The sequence below is a fragment of the Megascapheus bottae genome, chromosome 10, assembly GCF_031878675.1.
Source record: "Megascapheus bottae isolate mThoBot1 chromosome 10, mThoBot2.hap1, whole genome shotgun sequence".
In the NCBI taxonomy this organism is placed as follows: domain Eukaryota; kingdom Metazoa; phylum Chordata; class Mammalia; order Rodentia; family Geomyidae; genus Megascapheus; species Megascapheus bottae.
This window is the reverse complement of record NC_143518.1, coordinates 44,970,073-44,989,973: the sequence shown is the minus strand read 5'-3', so window position 1 is coordinate 44,989,973 and position 19,901 is coordinate 44,970,073.

Below are 19,901 nucleotides of genomic sequence, written 5' to 3'. Positions count from 1 at the left end.
TCTTTGTAGGCTACAACAATTTAAAGCTGACATGAAGAGATAGCTGCAGAGGCAAGCTCCATCTCTGCAAAGCCGTGCTCTTCATCCCTGCTGCTGCTCTCACTCTGGTTCTGTCTAGAATCAGGGCTGTTGGCTCTAGCCTTCGAGACTGCATATCAAGTCATTAGGTCACCGCCTGACTTTTTCCCAAGATCTATCTATCTATCTATTTATTTATTTATTTATTTATTTATTTATTTATTTATTTATTTTTGCAAGAGGCACTGTGCCATTGTTGGCCATCCTTGAAACCCTGACTAGTGACTGCAAAAGAGTTAGCTGGAACTTCCATCAACATGACTCCTCTGGTGTCACATGCCTCCTCTGAGGCATGTGATTGTTAGACCGCTCTGTGGGCCAGGTCTCTATCTCAGCCTTTATCTACCTTCTTAAAGAAATCTCTCTCTCTCTCTCTCTCTCTCTCTCTCTCTCTCTCTCTCTCTCTCTCTCTCTCTCTCTCTCTGCCATTTGCAAACTTCTTTCATGAATTACAAACATACACTCACTACCTCTCCTCACTCTTGCACCCGTGGCAGACATTTGTAATCACAGTTTGCTTTCCAACTCACCCTGGACACCCTAAGAGACAATCTAACACCTACCTACCCTAGGTAATCTTTCCCTGTCAAGTAAAATTTTTATGTAAGTCAAAACCTATTTGCTACTCTGCATTATATTATTTTGTCTCCAAAAGAGTGGGCCTATCCTTGCCTTGTTAGTCCTACCTTAAATAACATTTTTTAAATATCAGTATTTTCATAAATATAGACTAATCTTGCTTTAGGCATGAATATTTTTCTTTCAGGCATGTGCCTCTCTTTCATGTAGGCAACAGTTAAGGATCTGCTTGTCAGACTTCTCAGGTTCAAATCTAGATTTGGGAAGCATACTGGTTGTATGATCTTGGCCAGTTTACTTAACCTTGTGAACTATGAATTTCTTATCTATATCATGGACATATTCATAGGATTCCATAAATGGAGTTGTTTTGAGCATCAAATGGGAAAGGTTACAAAAACTTGGAGTATGATACCTAGTATGCATTAAGAATTCAATAAATATGCATTTTAAGTACACATAGTCCCAGTCCTACTTAATCATTGGAATTGTTCAGGATTATATTGCCAACATCATGTTTAAAATTATTCTGGAAACTTTCACCTTCTATTAAGCATGTTCCCCTTTAGAACTTCTGGTCATGGTATTTTGCCTCTCTTGTCTCTGAGGATCTGACTTCTGCTGTCTGAGCCAAACTATTCCCAGAATTCCCTTCCTGGGTTCATGAACTTTAAGTTGATAGGATCTGCAGATCCTAAGGTATTATCTGCCATGTCAGCAAACAGTTGGCCTCATGGGTGACAGTCCAAGTAGTAATTCTTCTTATGCCTCCTTTTCCCTGCCCTGTGAAGCCACCTAAAAGAAAGAATACCATTTCCTCAGACAATCTGTGCAGTTTACATGTAATACAAACCACATGTTAGGACCAGGCCCAGGGACTCTGGAGCTTGCATTTCAAAAAGGAGCAAGGCACTTTCTGTTAGGAAGGCAGAAGCCAAGTGCTCCACATGGAGTGAGTTTAGATGGAGCGGGTGGCAAGTGCTAGAACTTCATTCTTTAAGTCTGGCTGAATCCCTCTCTTCTGAGGTTGTTTTCAGAGGCCCTGGAGCTGCTAATGAAAGGGTCACATCCAGTGCACACACTGAGGTGCCTAGGAAAAGGTCATTTCCCACAGGAGGCTGGAGAAAGTATTCGTCAGTAATTATGAAAGGGCCCTAGAGCAGATAGTAGGGAATGGACCTACTACACAGCTCATAAGGTACCACCCATCCACTCTTCCACTCACCATTCACCAAACCACACTGTTCTCTTTCTTGTTCCCATACACCCACCCTTGTTAACATACACACTCCCTTCCCCGTACCCTCCTTCACTCTGTAGGTTGCATGGCCGAGATTAGTAGGCAGAATAAGAGCAGTGAAGTTAGGAAAGAGATGATCTCAACCAAGCCAGGCAAGAAGGTTCCTGAAGTGGCAGACAAGGCACATTGAGAACTCAAGACCAGAAAAACTAAAAAACAAAGCCTCAGACAGGTTGGACAGGCAGAATAGGACAAATCCAAGTAGTTATGCAAGCACAGTGCCTGAGCTAGGTCTGCAAGGTCACAGTGGCCCAAAGGTTCGTGGTTCTACAGGATCCACAGAGCAAGTGATCTGAGGCAGTGGCCCAAGAAAAAGAAAGCATAAACCCACGCCTCGGTCTTCATGTATGTTCCCTTCTTACTGTAGGTGTCCTTGAGTCTTGGAGTGAGCAATTGGTTCTGCAAGAAAAAGAACAGAAGTCATTGTACAAGAAGGGACCCAGCCAGTGTGAGTCCACTACTGCAGAAGTCCCCTTGGCTGTGGAACATTTTGTTTGCCAGAAACAAACACAGGACAGTGGCTCAATCACTCAAATGCCTGGGACATGGCTCTTGCTTGTAAGAGGTTTCCCGCTGCAGTGGGAGCCCAGGCTGAAGACTCTGCGGGCGTTAGGATTTGTTGAGAAGGAGTGCAGAATGTGGAGAGAAGTAATGAGTGTCTATAAAGAGCTTTGAACTCTCCTTCCTCTATGTGAATGCCAAGCATCACTGTCATTAACATGCTTTGAGCTCTCTGGATAAAAGGCTTTTGTCAGGTCAAAAGTTGGGGAGTGATAATAAATGCTGATGTTTGGAAAGGGCTGTGGCTTTCCAAAGGACTGCTGACCAAGAGCTCGTCATCGGACCACTCCTGCAGCCCTGCTGGTCTATCTGCCAGAGTACTTGAAACAGAGAGAGAGAGAGAGAGAGAGAGAGAGAGAGAGAGAGAAAGAGAGAGAGAGAGAGAGAGAGAGAGAGAGAGGAAAAAGATTCTAAGAACAGAAATCTGAATGTGAAATTCTAAATTTCAATTAAATTCAAATTTCTAGAACCTTACTCTCGCGTCTTGTACATTAGTGATCTCAGCTAGTGTTGTCAGCTCTTTATATATATGTACCAAAGTCAGAAGAATCCAGAAACTTCTAAGGAAGATTCTATGCAACTTTGCTAGCTCACCTCCCTTCCTTAGGTTGAGAACCAGTGGGTATTTCCTAAAAGACAATGAATCCCTTAAAAAGCAAGCAAACAAAAAAACAAAACCTCTGAGCATCTCTAGTAGTACTCGTCATCTCAGCCAGTCTACTGTGATAAGGTGACGTCTTACTCCTTCCCTTTTTCTCTCTTTCATTTTGATCGCAAATCTCCAAGAACAGTGCCCTATTTCAGGAGCTGACGTCGTCCATGGCCTGTCCCACTGCTCTTCCATGCCTTGTCATTGGTTTGGGCAGGTCAACTTAGGCCATGTCTCTCCCTGCCCAAGCTCTCAGGTCCCACCAACATCATATAGTCCCCGGATCTAGTGACACTGGTCTTCAGCACAGGGCTCATGATGCTGGTAGTTCAAGTAGTGACATTCTCACTAATTGTGTTCAATTTGAACAATCACTTCACAGTTGTCCATATCTCCATTTCAGGAAATGACTCCTAAGTTTTGGGAACAAGGATCCCCCAGGCTCCAGCAGGAAGCTGGTGGAACAACTCCTGTGGATCTCCTGTGTGAATCTGGACATGGCTGGCTTCTGTTGGTGGGAATCCCATGTTAGCAGCATGTGTCCCTTTATTGGAACTCCCGGGAAAGCCCCACCATCGTGGGAACTAACCATTGGAGCACACCCACCTATTTCTGCTGGTAAGTTGGGCTAGACTTTCTCCCTTTCTATTGGCTTACACTTTCTCCATGTGTTTCTAAGGACTTATCTTCCATGTGGCCTCTGTGGGAAGCTGCCCTCTGAGTTAGCTGACAGTTCACCTTCATGTGGGGTGGGTTGGGAGAGGAAGGGTTTAGGAAGCTATGATTCATATGTAGAATCTTGCCTCCCAGGATACAGAGGTGTCTCTGACAAACCACTGAAAAGTAAGCATGCCGAGTTATGGTGTCAATTAGGGGATTTTAGCTGAGAGCAACAAAAACTGATCTTATGAGTGAGAAGTAAGCTTATTGGAGAAAAACAGAAGGAAATGTTCCACAGTCTGGCCTTAGGAGGTTGCAATGAAACCCAGTCCTAGGACTTCAGTTCAGGAACCCACAGTCCATCTTGATGTATCCTTGATGGCTGAAACCACAGGATGTCACCTCTGGTGACTTTGCTGCAATCAGGGACTCAACTCCCCAGGAAAGAGGATCTGCTTCCTCAAGAGAGTGTTTCTGTTCCTGTAAACACAGCCTGGCGAGCAGGGGGTTATGGGTGTCTCCCTGAAGTTTCATGCAGAAGAAAGGGGTTCCTCTGAAGTAAGAGGCTGCTGTTCCCCTCAGCAATGCGATGTTTAATAGGTAGAAATTGATGGACTTTCTCTGTGGTTCCTTTGCTGAACATGAACTTCTTACTGAATCTGCCAAATTCTCTCGTCCATGGTGATTATACTTTTGGTAGAAAATGAATAAGGGTTAGTGATACCAGCCATGACCAAATAATTCTGCACAACAGATGCTAATTAGCTCATGAAACTTGAAGTCATGACACTGGAGTCATAAATAATCAGTTTGAATGGATCTAGTTCATTATCTAAGGATGTTGCTCTCTCCCTGTGTCTTTCAACACACACACACACACACACACACACACACACACACACACACACACACATTTGTTTTCTGGGGCTTCCTGCTTCCTACACACTTAGCTGAGCAGGATGATGCTCTCTCACTCCTGTCGCGCTGGTGAGTAGCTGCCTGTCAGAGATTCACCACAGAGTGTTAGGCTGAGCTCAGCAGTGCCATAAAAAAAAATTGAGCCATTATTACAGCTATAAAACAATAGAGTCAGACCATACACTCTGCAAACTCTTATCTGGTTCTGGTGATCATACAACTAATCACTCAAAAAGTTGTCCTGTCTAGTTGGGCACCTGTGGCCTGAGCCTCTAATTCCAGCTACTTAAAAAGACTGAAGTCTGAGAATCACAGTTTAATGGCAGCCTAGACAGACAAATCCAAGAGACATTTATCTCCACTTACCTAGCAAAAACAAAAAACAGAACTGGAAGCATGATTTCCAGTGGCTTCCATGGCTTTTCCAGTGGTAGAGTGCCAGTCATGAATGAGAGTTCTAGGCCTAAACACAAGGCTAGTAGTAGCGCGCGCACACACACACACACACACACACACACACACAATTTCATAATAACAATAATGTGGCATAGGCCAGACACAGTGGCTCAAGCCTGTAATCCTAGGTACCCAGGAGGCTGAGATCTGAGAATTGAGGTTCAAAGCCAGCCCGGGTTCTGAAGTCTGTGAGAATCTTATCACCAATTAACCACCAGAAAACTAGAAGTGATGCTGTGGCTCAAGGGGTAGGGTGGTAGCCTTGAGCTGAAGAGCTCAGGAACAAGGCCCAGGCCCAGAGTTTAAGTTCCATGACTGCCAAAAAAAAAAATAAATAAGAAAAAATAAAATAAAGTTGCATAGATCTTAGTGGTAAAACTAAAATCCTTGGTGAAACTAAGAACAAATTTCAGATTTACACCACTGTCAATTACTGTTATGTAAATACTCTCCCCGTGAAGAATTTAGGCTACCAAAGTTGGGAAGAATTGAGAAACAAAATTAAAAAGAATTTCCCTTACACATGTCCAGTGCACTGTAGGGTGTTTTTTTTTTTTTTATTACAATTGTGTCTTTAAGTCCTCTGGTATCCCCCCAAAGTGGGTACTAGTCTGATCTTCATTTTGAAGATCAGAAAACTGAAGTTCAGAGAGATTAAACAATTTTTCTAAACTTATACACAGGTTTTAAATCTAAGTCTATTTTTCCAAAAAGATGCTCATTGATGGATGAAGAAAATCTGGGAACCTATGCATTTCTTTCTTTTATTTGGATGAAACAAAGAAGAGTTCTGAATTTCATTTCAGTCCAATTTAATTTCACTGTCCTTGAATTTAAAGTGTTCACAGAAATGCATTTTACCTCTCTATAGCCAGAGGGAAGTAAAGAATACTTCTCTTTGTCAGACTTATTTCTCAAGGAAGTGAAGAATATAGGGTACCTTCTACTTGTTTTGTAGGGGAAGACACAGAAATGATTCTGGAGTCCATAGTGAGCATCACTTTTTGGCATAAGCTGAGCTTTTGTTATTCAGACTCTTTCTAAGCTTAGAAAATGTCTTCAAGATTCTTGTATGGTGTACTCATTCCAGGCTAAATTTACTAGGACCATGAATCCAGTTATTTCTATTTTTTAAAGAGGATTCTTTACTCTGAATGAAGTGTATGTTTTATCCTTGTGGAGAAATTATACTCACCAGCCATGGAAGTTCATTTTGGTTGTTACATGCTTAAGGATGCCATTTTGAGAACACGCACAAACACACACACACACACTTTTATCCATTAATTGAGATTTTACTAGATTAAGAATAAGCCAAATCACTTTCTTGATTATTATGGTGATAGATTAATCACATTTGCTGATGACTCCATCTGTAGGGAAAATTTTAATACTTTTTTTCTCTCTGACATAAATGTGGTGAGGAAACTACTGTTTTGATGACCTTGGAATTCTTTAAAATCTGTTGTGTATGAACAGCCTGAAATTGGCTACACAAGTTTTGAAAACGAATTGTTGAAATGACAAAGAAGACAAGTGAATTGACTCATGCTAATGTCTCCAGATGGTGCCTAGCAGAGCACACAGCCCGGTCCTTTGTCCTTGACATGTCGTGCACACAAGCATCTCACATTTCAGAGGGCATCTGGACAAGCTTAGTGTGTTCTTGAAAAATTTGCTACCATAGACTCATTCCTGAGAAGTTTACATCCATAGGGGAAGTTCAAATCATTTCTTCTCTACTGGACTTCCAGCTTATTAATCCTTTTAGCCAATGGAAAAGGAGACTATTAAGTGCTGAAGATCAGTGAGAGTTTGAGGGCGTATTTGTATATCCTTGGGGGTACATCTTGTCCCAGCTACAATTCTGGATTGTACCCAGAGCTTATGGCTAACATTGTTCATCTGTTTGTACCCTATTACACAAGTGCATCCACACCAGCTACTGATGAACAGTTTCCATGACAACCAGAGTACTACCACTAGTCTGTTACCTCCCCACTACAGAGATGAAAAGGATAAATGATCATAAGGTAAGAAAGGCTAATATTAAACACAGGAGTTAAAAGGAATTACAATTTAACAATTCATAATTCTTTAATACCAACATCCAAAGTAAGTGGTCAAATTTTATCCCACCTTTGATGGTGAGTATTATTTTCTTTGTTTTTTGGAATGTATCCCAGAGAATCTATCTTCTTTCTTTCATTAACATATTCTAGTTTCTATAAGGCAATAACCTAAAATAAGGTTTCGTAAGGATTCTTCAAGAAGCCGGATGTAGTGGCTCAAACCTGTAATCCTAGCTACTCAGGAGGCTGAAATCTGAGGATTCAAGTTTCAAAGCCAGCCCAGGTAGTAAAGTCTGTGAGACTCTTATCGCCAATTAATCACTAGAAAACCAGAAGTGCTGCTGTGGCTTAAGGGGTAGGGTGGTAGGCTTAAGCCGAAGAACTCAGAGACAACACTCCGGCCCAGAGTTCAAGCCTCATGACCCACAAAACAAAACAAAACAAATGAACAACAACAACAAAAAAAAACAGAATAAAAGAACTCCAGATTCTTAAAGAACTATCAGTCCTCAGAATGTTTTCTTCTGATTTTGTCAGTTTACCAAGATTCCTGATTCTTTCTTCCTTGTTATCTCTCATCTCTTTTGCTGTCCCTTGGTTATTTCATATTGTTATAGTATTTCTCCTGGTTTTCTGATATATTGTATATATGCGTATTTGGTTATTTGAAGTCAGATAAGGAAGGGAGGAAAACAACATGAAGGGCGGGGGTGAGGGGAGGGAAATGGGGACCAAGACATGAGGAAGGGTATCAATGTATGTGAAGTAATGCACCTTCTATCTAGTGAATATAATGTAACCCTTCTATTAATTACAATAAAAATATATGAAAAAAGAATGACATTGACTGATAAATGTAGAAGAAACAAAGTAACTGATGACTTAGATAAAAAGAATAATGGTCAGAAAGATGGTTTTAGAATATTATTTACTATTGCTTCTCAAAACTTACCTAATTAATTATAAAAAGCCATTTGAAAAGCTTAGATCACCCTACTTTTTTCATTGTCTGACTTATTTATTCACTTAACTGTTATTTTTATTCACATTTAATGTGTCAGATATACAGAAAGGAACAAAATAGACAAGTTCTCAAAGAGATTATATAGGTGGCTTGGCTATTTTCCCTTAGCCATAGGGAATTAAAATAATCATGCCAAGCCAAAATAAGGGCAGCAAACTAACCAGGCTTGCCAAAAATGTTTCAGATTAAGATTCTAGCTTCTACTTAGGGTAAATTCAGAAAAGTATGTTGGCCAAACCAAAGAAAAGTGAGTTTATGTGGCCATATTTCTGGGTCTTCAATTCCATTCCATTGGTCTCTGTGTTTCCTTTCATGACAGAAGTATGCTATTTTTGTTACTATAATCTGTAGTATAAGTTGAAGTCAGGTTTTAGAATCCCTCCAACATAGTTCTTGTTGTTGAAGATTTCTGAGCAAAACTTTTCTTACTGAGATCTGGGGGGGGGGGGGGGTTTCCTGCATAAATGCTTTCCAGTTTATCAAATGTCTTGGTTATTTTCAGAGTTCTGGAATGCTTGATTTAGGCAATTTTACCAGTTGTTTGGTTCTTTTTCTTTTTCAGTATTTTTAAGGAAAGATTTACCAAGGTTCTCGCTTCACCATTCGGAAAAGTGCTTGACACTTAGAATTGTAATTACTTAAAAGAAAGCTTCAACCACAGAAATGAGATGAATTTCTTCTACATATGAAGAAAAAACTACAAGCAGTTAAAGGTGTACTCATATGACCTAAAAGAAAATTAATCCAATTAGAATTATCCTCAGGTAAGGAACATTTTAGATTTATCATCAAAAAGTGTTTAATTAGCCAGGCACTGGTGAATCAGGCCTGTAATTCTAGCTACTCAGGAGTCTATAAGTTCTGAGCATCATGGTTCAAAACCAGCTGGTTAGGAAAGTCTGTGAGAATCTTATCTCCAATTAATCATCAGAAAGCTACAAGTAGAATTGTGGCTCTAAGTGGCAGACTAATATCCTTGAGTTCAAGACCCACAACTGACCAAAAAAAAAATGTTTATAACTAAGCTTCCATTTGGTACTCCTATATTATTCTTTTTAAATTGTTTTAATATGTTTTATTATCTTTACGTAATTGTACAAGGTGGTTTCAATTTAACATGTCCTTGTATACATTAACATATGTGGAATGCGCATGGACCAGTCGGCTTTCCCATCATTCTCCACTTCTCTCACCTATCCCAGCCCCACCTGTCTCATCAGCGTTCCCAGTTCCATTTTCATACATGTACCTTTGTAATGTGACTGTACTCACTCAACATTGCTTTCTCATTTGTCCAGCCCCCTCTCCAGAGTCATTTCTGTATTATTCTTCCCATATTTCAATCAGGGAATCACTAAAGTCATTTTAACCTGCTGAAGGGTCTGTCTTTCCTTGCTTTGTCCTCTAAACTCTTTGAAACAAGATAATATTTTAATAATCAAAGTAGTTCCTCAATATATGAAAAAGTTCGTAGTAGGTATTCAGTAAATTATTACTCAGTATTATAGATACTTCCAGAATAATCTAGGCTAAGAGCACTTACGAGCTAGTAGTGCCTAAATTGTGGGACAATCTGAAATTCACTTCTAAACGACCGATCTTGGCATACAACTTTCAGAAATTAATTTGTGTTGTCTTTTTATACACACTTTACAAGCAATTATCATTAGCGGGTTTGGTATTGACTTCTGAGCCAGTTTTCTTTCAAGTAGCATATTCCCTAAAGAACAGTGCTGAAGTAATCTTGGGTACGTCTGTTGTGTTTAATGACATCTTTTTTTTTCCATATTTTTTTATTGTAATTAGTAAAAGGGTTACATGATATTTGCCAGATAGAAGGTGCATTAATTCACATACATTGATACTCTTTCACATGTCTTGGTACCCATTTCCCTCCCCCCCCCACAGCCCCCACCTGTCTTGGTTTTCCCCCCTTCCCTATCAAATTTCAAATATCCAAATACAAATAAATTCAATATATCAGATAACAAAGTGAGATACTATACCAATATGAGATAACCAAGGGACAGCAAAGGAGATGAGAGACAACATAGTACATTAAGGACAACAATCGTTTAATAACATCTTTGTAACTTGTTCTAACCTCTGATGTGTGTTTGATATAGCTTGAATAAATTACATTTATCAACTATATCAAAAGTAAATGGCATAAAAAGCTCAGCACACTTGTTAATTAGGAAATGCCTAATTGCAAAGGAGTTAGTATCACATATTTTAAATACCCAGTTATTAATGTGTACTTATAAGCTGAGTTGCCACCTGGGATAGTAAGCCTTCTATTATGGCAGTAAACATGTGAAAACAAAAGAAAAAACATTTTTTTGGCTCAGTGTTTTGGAGCTTCCAGTCCACGATCACGCAACTCCATTGTTTTTAGGCCTGTGGCAAGGCAGCCTAGCCTGGCAGGAGTATGTGATAAAGTAAGAACTCCTGGCCAGCATGTAAAAAAGAGGAAGGGAAAGCAGCTAGAACCTCCCTCCCCCTCTCAAATACATGTTCTTAATGACTTGAACACCTTTGCCTAAGCTCCAGCTCTTAAAGATTCCACCACTTCCTAATAGTACTAAGCTGAGGGCCTAGCCTTTAATACATAGACCTTTGGCAACCTTCCAGATCTGAACTATTGACACTAGCTTTGTGAAAGTCCGTCTGAATGTAGGGACAGAGGTATTGCTCTCCCTTTGTTTTCTTGCTCTCAAGGGTGAAATTGCCTTTCCCTCTAATTTTATGTGGTGCAGAAGATTGTGATAGACAATGAGAATCATTCAAGTCTGGAGACAATAGGAAGGAGATAGCCACATTGGACAAGGTCAGAATGTCTGCGTTTCTTGACTCACACCTGCTCTTTGCCAAAGATGCAACTGTCATCCATGTAGTTCAGAAGAAGTAATTTCACACTTCAGGCATTTTTTTAGCCATCTCATGTCTTCAAGCCTCTCTCCTTTGGTTTTTAAAAGGAAAAATGGTTTTCCCTCATGGCAAACTAAGACCTACCTTCTCAGTCTTCATTTCTTGGCACTGTATTGCTCTCTATTCCCACTATTAAGCAACCTGGGTATTTATCTCCTTTTGAAAGATCTTTTAGTTTACCTATCACAGTGCAAGTTAATCCTTGGTGGACAATCATATAAAAGTATAGCATCACCACCATGCTTTAAAATCCTGCCTATATTGATCTGAAAAATAATCAGATATACAAATTTTATTTCGATCTTTTCTCATTGAATATTCATAAACTCTGAAGGTCTAGCCTTAGATATTATCAGCTTAGCACTAACCAAGTAATCTAGGAAAAACAATTTTGTAGGCACCATGATTACCAAAATAGGTTTAAGAACTTGGCATCAGTGACTCATGCCTGTAATCCTAACCACTCAGGAGGCTGAGATCTGAGGACTACAGTTGGAAGCCAGCCCCTGGTCCAAGAGACTCTTATCTCAATTAACCACCAAAAAGCGGGAAATGGAGCTATAGCTGATGTGGTGGAATATTAGGGACAGCAGCCAAGCCCCAAGTAAAGCTCCAGCATACACCCCACCCCACCCCCACCTCCACACACAAACATGTTTAAGTCTTTTGAGGCACAGTGTTGGTATGCAGCCTAGGCTGGCCTTGATCTCACAATCTTCCTGTTATTGCTTCATGAGTGCAGTGTTAACAGGCATGTGCCACCACTTCTGTGTGGTTAAAGTCCTCTAATATTTGTTTTGAATGGAGAAATACTTGGTGATAACAGTTGATAACTGTCTAGCAAAATTGATGATTACAGTTATGGAAGAAAATGATTCATTACAGTGAAACAGTTGAAGAATCTAGATCAGACAACACTCCATGGTTAAGCTGGTACTTAGATTCAATTTTAAGTGATAGGTAAAATTTTGATATCCGGCGTTCCTAATGGAGGGTGGTGAGAAGGAAGTGAGCATGCTGAGGAGGTGCATTTCTACCCAGGTCAGCCACAGTCCCTGCCACCGGTGATAGTGGAGAGAGAGGTAAGAAGGGGGCAGCTAACTACCAAGGATCTTAAATATTTGCCAGTAAATTTGGATAAGTTTTCTACTAAAAAGGGAGAGGAGAAAGTAATGAGGTAACCTCTGAGATTATCAAAAAGCTGCCTGGACATGATGTAACTCTGTAGGGTTTTCTTGTTTGTTTTTGTCTGTTAGACTAATGTTTCCCATGTTAATGGCAAGTTCTGTAAGAAGACCCTCTTTTGATAAGGCCATGCTGCTGGGTAAATGGAAGTCCTAGAGCAAATGAGCAGAAACATGTGGCATCTTCTAGCAAGGGCCATGGAATATGGCAGATCGTCCTAAGTCTTGGGTTTTAGGGGCCATCCTAAGAAGGTTTTTGAGATGGGAAGAGTGAGTTTAAGTAGTTCAAGTGCTTTGGGGTGTGATGAGGGGCAGGAAGAGAGCCATTCCAGATTTTGCACAAGTTGCCAGTCTAGGTAGTGTAGATACTCTGAGACTATCACTCTTGCATCTTAACTTTTACTTTTCTTTATTCCACCCTAACATGCCCATCAATGACCCAGCATTTGGCAATTATGATGGTGTTTACTCAGCCTGCTGATAGATTCCTATGACACCAAAGAAAAGGGGACATTTTCTAGGAGAAGAGATATGACCATGCTCTTTCCTTGCAGAGGTGGCAAATGTCTGATCCTTAAAACACATTAAGTACTTGACAAGATAGATATATAGGCTTCTTATATGCTTCTTGTGTGCTGACTGCAGTCACCTGCCAGTGCCAATCATTTTATATGACCTGTAATAATGTTATAATTAGTCAAATGGCCCTTGGCAAAAACAAAAACAAAAGTCTCCATCCCTGCCAGGTGCGGTGGCTCAAACATATAATCCTAGCTACTCAGGAGGCTGGGATCTGAGGATCAAGGTTCAAAGCCAGTTTGGGTACAAAAAGGACCAGAGACTCTTATCTCCAATTAACCTCTAGAAAATGGGAAGTGGGGCTTGGCTCAAGGGTAGGGTAGTAGCCTTGAGCTGAATCGCTCAGGGACAGCGCCCAGGCCCAGAGTTCAAGCTCCATGTCCCACACACACACAAAAGTCTCCATCCCTGATTTCCCTGATTCTCTAAGCAGAGGTACAATAGATTTTACAACTATTCCCATAACAATTAAACACTACAGTCTGGAAAATCTATACATAAGTGAAATTGAACTCTAAACTTCTGGACCCTGAGAAATCTGACACCCACTTTATAATAGCCTTAGGTGTTTGGGGAGGGCCTGCATGGTCCTTACACAGCAGGAAGGGAAGAAAGAATGCCATGTTCTCATATGGCAGAAGAGCTAATGGAATCAGACCCACTCCAGGCCCTTCATAAGGGCCCTAAAGCTAAACCATGAAGGCTCTGCCTTATGATCTTGGTCACCCACTAAGTGACTACTCTTATTATTATCTCACTGATGAATTTTGAGTGACATAATTAGATTGTAGTTGGTGGCTTGTGATCTGCTATGGACTAAATGTTCTTCCCCAACATATATTTGTTGAAGCCGTAATCCCTAAATGCAATGGTATGTGGAGGTAGGGCCTTCAGAAGTTACTTTGACTTAGGTGAAATATTAAGAGTATAGTTTCCATGATAGGACTAGTGTCCTTAGAAAATGAAGAAGGAACAAGAGGTCTCCCTCTCTGACCCTCTTTGTCTCCTTCTTCCCCTCTTCTTCATCTCTCTCCTTCCTTCCCTGTGGGCATGTGCTAGGCAAAGCCTTGTGAGATCATCTGCAAGAAAAGGACCTTTCCAAGATGGAACCTATGCCGGGACCTCCATCTCAACTTCCTGCCTCCCAAACCACAAGAAACAAATGCTTGTTGTTTAAGTTAATCAGTTTATAATCATTTGCTGGAGCACTCGAAAGCAAGGCATTCTCCCTTCTGACATGCAGGAAATAGTCTAAGATCTGGTTTGGGTGATACATGAGTTTAGAGGTTCCAGTCGTTGATGTTTACAGACCTTAGGAAAGAGTTTTTGGAAATTTGGACTGATCCAGGCACTTTGAATTGTGCCAAGGATTAGGAAGAGCAAATTGGAGAGTGTTCTGTGGAGAGTGGGAAGCAAATTCCACAGGCCGTGACCAACAATGCAGACCCAAGTTGTGAATTTTAGTCCAAATCACTGGAAACCACCGGCCCTAAGTCTTCCTCACAGCCCAGTTCTCCATATTCCCTCGCTGTATCAATCCCAGGATAGATAATGTAACAGAAAAGGCAGCACCAACTTCTAGCAGCTGCTAGCTTACCCAGGAAATAAAACTCTGGCCTGGATCTCCTTCTCCTCTCTCTCAAGTGTCTTGTGTTGAACTTGGAAGCAGCACCCTTCTCTCCTTCTATCATGAAGGTGTAAAATTTCATGAGAGGAGGACTATTTCCTTGGTGCATCTCTACCAGCAGAGCTATCTTCTCGCCCTCCCCCCCCCCATTCCCAGAACATGTTTGTTGTTTTTAGGTAAATCCTTCCTTCCTTGAAGAAAGAATAGGCTGCCAGTTTGTGACAAACACTGGAGGCAATTCCTTGAGTCTTCTTTGAAAAGATGTTTCTGGGAGGGTGCCAACTCCATTTTATAGGGATGGCAAGGCTACAGATGGAACTTGGAAATAAATGATTGCCTTGGGCCAACTCCACAGACAAACGATGAGCTAATTTCTACTCAGTATGAGTGTTATGTATTTGGCTGGTCAGAATCTGCCAAAAAAGTTCAAGTTCATATGTTTACAGCTCTAGCTCTCCTTATGTCTCTCTGGCTTCGTTCAGTGCTTGAATAGCCCATTTCTTTATGCCTAAGGCTGAGCACTGTGAAGTCTTTTACTCCAGCAGAGGTGGTAATCAAGCTAATGAAGGAATACTGAAGTTGAACAGAAAATATTGCATGGTGTGATGTGTATGTGGGTATGAGTATTCACATATCACTCTCTTTGTGGATTATTTGAAGCACATTTATCTTAGTTGGATTTCAATTTATAAAATGTCATGCCCTTCTCTCCCTGTCTCTTTTTATAAATTCAAGAAAGTTAAATTTATAGGGTCACCTAGACAGAACACGATGTGTTTAGGAAATGCCTCAAATCCACAGTAATATTTTCTTGAACCAAATGTGTGTGTAGTAGTCTCACATGGTGAAGTGGTTTGTGTTTCTGGACATTTCCATATCAAAAAAATGAGGTATCTAAAGTATCTATCCCTTCTGAAGAACTAAACGGCTTGATGTTAGAATAAGAAACCAAATTTTATTTCTCAACTTCTTCTTTAAAACAGCTTTTAAAATGAGTATTTCATATAACATAGAATTAACTAATTTTTAAGTGGACAATTCCATGATTTACAGACTTATGCAACCATCACTATAGTCTACTTCAGAGCATTTTCTTCTCTGCAAAAGGCAAACTCTGTACTTGTTAGCTGTTCTCCCCTTAGTTCACAACCATAAATAATCACTAAGTAATGCCTAGTCCCAACCTTAAATCACCCTCTATTTTTTATCTCCAAATAAGAATGAATCTACTTTCTATTTTTCTCTGGTGGACCCTTATCTTAATATAATACAATATTTGGCCTTTTGTGGCTAATGTTTTTCACTTGGCATGTTTTTAAAGTTCATCCATGTTTTCTATTTCATTACTTTATTCCTATCTGTGGCTGAATAATATTCCATTGAATAGATATTCCACAATCTGTGTTATCGACTGGTTAGTTTATATACGCTTGGGTTACTTCTACTTTAAGGCTATTATGAATAATGTTGCTATATACAAGTTCTCATGTATGCTTGCCAAATATAATAAGCCTTTATTTGTCAAATCACTCATTTATCTAGTTTCTGTGTCAGTTGTCATGGATACTGTTGGTGCCCTATCCAGTCAATACAAAATAAGTAACTAAATAAATGAATGAATGACTAAGTAAACGTGTGGGGATAGCTAAATCAATGCAAAATAATTTCAAATAACATATGAAAATTCTCCACTGTCCAGGAGGTAGAATACAACTTTCCACTCCTTAGATGTGGGTTACACAGAGTGAATTTCTTTAAAAAAAAAATACAGTATGGAAAATGTGAGTTAAAGAGAAACTTCAAGGCAGGGAGTAAGGCCTCTTGGTAGAATGCTCACCTAGCATGCACAGTGCCCTGGGTTTGATTCCTTGGTACCACATACACAGAAAAACCCAGAAGTGGCACTGTGGCTTAGGTGGCAGAGAACTAACATTAATCAAAAAGTGTCCAAGGACAGTGCCTACGCCCTGAGTTTAAACCCCAGGACTGACAAAAAAAAAGCAACTCCCTAGGGTTATAAATCAGCACTATCTCAACTGATGATTGAGCTTTCTATCAACAATGATAAATCACAAGATCATATGACGCCCTAATCAGGAGAAAGAAGGTGGCATGTACTTGTGTGTTTTTCCTCCTGAAAGCAGAGAACCCATGTCCAGTGCCAAGAAAAATACCAGGCAAATTCAGTTTGGGGAACCTTCTACAAAATGTTTGATGGCTACTCCTCAAAGCTGTTAATGTCATAGAAAAGGGACAGTCTGAGGAAGTGTCAATAGCAAGATGAGTGTAAGGAAACATAATATGGTGTCCTAGATAGGCTCTTGGACTAGGAAGGAACATTAGTGGGAAAGAATGAGGAAAGCTGAATAAAATACAAGCTTTAGTTACTAATGTATCACTCATGGTTTAATGTGGCACATACTCATTACATCATGATGTAATATTAGGAGAAACTGATGCAGGGCCCATGAATCTCTGTATATCTCTGTAAAGCTAAAAATGAAATGAAGATATCCTTTGGTTTTCTGACTCCTATTCTCTTTTGCAAGTATCCATTTCTTATCAAGCAGAGCATCTTGGAGTATAGCCTGTAGCGATTTTTACAAAGTAAAGGAGTCAACTCTGGGAAGCCACAGAAAGAACAGAAGGGCAGTGACCTGGAACCCAGGAATCCTCCATTGTCTATCTCCTCCTATGACCGTGGACAGCTCAAAAGTCTCTGCAGGGGGCCCTATGCTCACAAAGCTGTGAATGAGCAGTTCTGAATGGATGAATGGCAAGATCTCATCTGGCCTGAAGATCTAGACTTCCACTAGTTCAGACTGACAATAGGGAGTCTCTGAAAGCAAGCTTTCTTTCCTATTCACACCACATTTTCCCCAGCAGCATATTCCATGAATCCACAGGAATCTACTCCCAATTTCTGATGCAGGAATCAGATTGTCTTTCAAAACAAAAATCAAATCATATCACTTGTCTGAATAATCACTAATTTTTCTCATTTCACTCACTAGAAAGAACAGCCTTCTTTCAAAGGTGTCTGAAGTCTTATGTAAGGTAGCCTTTCACTCCTTTCTGGAATAACTCACTTTCAAATCCTCCTTAGCTACTCCAAGCACACCAGCCTTCACGAAAATATGAAGTACCCTCTGATATCAGGACCTTTGCATTGCTAATTCCCTGCATAAAATGTTTTCTGTTTGAACCTAGTACCGGTAGCTCATGCCTGTAATTCTAGCTACACTGAGGGACATGGTTCAAAGCCAGCCCAAGCAGGAGAGTCCATGAGACAATTATCTCCAATAAACTACTAAGAAAAAGCCAGAAGTAGCACTGTGGCTCAAGTGGTAGAGCACTAGCCTTGAGCACAAAGAGGCTTAGGGTCAGCACCCAGGCCCAGAGTTCAAGCCCCATGACCAGCCCCCCCCCCCCCCGCCCCGCAAAAAAAAGTTCTCAGTCTGGAGTCACGCTTTGTTCTCATGCATCTTCCAGTCACTGAAGCAAAGGGGCTAATTCTGTATTATTCTACATAAAACAGCAACCACCTCCTTACTTCACTTCTAGCTCTCCCTCCCCACCCCAACCACGGACATGTCCTAGAATGTTCTTGAAAATCTTATTGGATTTCTCACTGTAGAATCTTGCACAATTTATGAGTTTCTTCACTTTTTGATAACTGTGTTGCTAAAGAGTGTATTATCTTCAAGTCATCTACTGGGAGGTAGCTGAGCTGAAGTTCAAATTCACTTAGGCAATGCTAGTCCCAGGGACCTCTACTACAGATGCTGTGCCATACTGAAAAAAAAAATATGTCCTAAAGTATTAAACATAATTTGAAAAATGAAGAATCACTTAAGTATCAAATTTGACATGTAGGGCAAGAAAATTCCATCCTCTGCAGATCAGAGGATGTTTGGGCAGGAAAATACCTTCCTCTGTAGTGTCACAGAAAACCCTGTGGTCCCACCCACTTATGTCAGCAAAGGGCCAGGTGGGAGCCCACAAGCCTATTCCAGCAAGCCATAAAAATGATCTCCCAATGGGAAAATCAAGTAGGAGCTAGAACCTTCTCTGTTCCAGGTGGTCCTGAAGGATCCATCCTTGTCCTCTGGGATGGTTTCAGAAGAGGAGTGTGAGGAGCGTGGAGTGTGGACTTTTATACTGCCTGGTTAGAAAGAGCCTCTCATCAACGGAGAAATGAGGACAGATTCCCAATGCTTCCTAGCCATGGAAAACCAAGAGAGGCCAGGAGGTCACCAGAACTCTCAGTCCTGCCAAGATGTACTTCGAAGCAACCTAGTTTGGCAAAAGGTGGCCCACAGGGGAGAAGGCCAGGGTTGATACCGTGTTTAATTTTCAGAGGCTCATAACACACTGTCACAAATATCCAGTCGCAATTAAATATCACTTACACCAAGAACTAAGAGATTCTCAGCAGATTAAAAGAAATCAATGATGCCAACAATGAGAGAGATGTTAGAATTATCTGACAAAGATTTTCAAGTAGACACTAAAAGAAACACTTAGCCAGTTGTTAGAATTATGTGACAAAGATTTTCAAGGAGACTCTAAAAGAAACACTTAGCCAGTGGTTAGGAACACACTTGAGGCAAAACCAAACATCAACAGCAACCAAAAAAGAGTTGAAAAGAACCTGAGAATAAAAGTCATTACTAAACATTGAAAAAAAGTTCTACCAAGGTGAAAATAAACTCAGGCTTTGTTTTAAATGCTTGAACCGTACCATCAGTAACACTCAAGTGGAGAGTAGAGACAAGTGGATACACATCGGCATCCAGTCTTGGTTCCTAGAGTTTAAGTGGTCAGAAGGGAGGGGATTGCACCAAACCTAACCTGGACTGAGTGAGTGCTCCCCAAGTCAAGAGCAGGGAGTGATGTGTTAGAACCCAACAGTCCAGAAGGGAAACCAGGGGCAGAATTAGAATTAGGGCAGGTCTGAAAGACCTGGGACAACACACAGCCTCTAATTAAGCAGCCTGGGGTGCTAACCAAACGGGTGGGATTCTAGGAGGGAGGCTGCGGAAGAGTACTCAAGGATCCAGAACAGGCAAGCAATTTAGTAATAGCAACAAAACAGGTCAGACGATGAATTAATGGGGACATAGAGACAAGAGGAGGTGGGCTGGCCCGAGCGCTTTGCTTTGTTGCAGAAGCTAATATAAGCTAGGTTGTTCTAAAGAGGCACAGAGAGAACGGACTGTGGGGAAGATAATGTAAGCTAAATCATTAAATTCTATAAATTCCACGTGATTAAGGGTACAG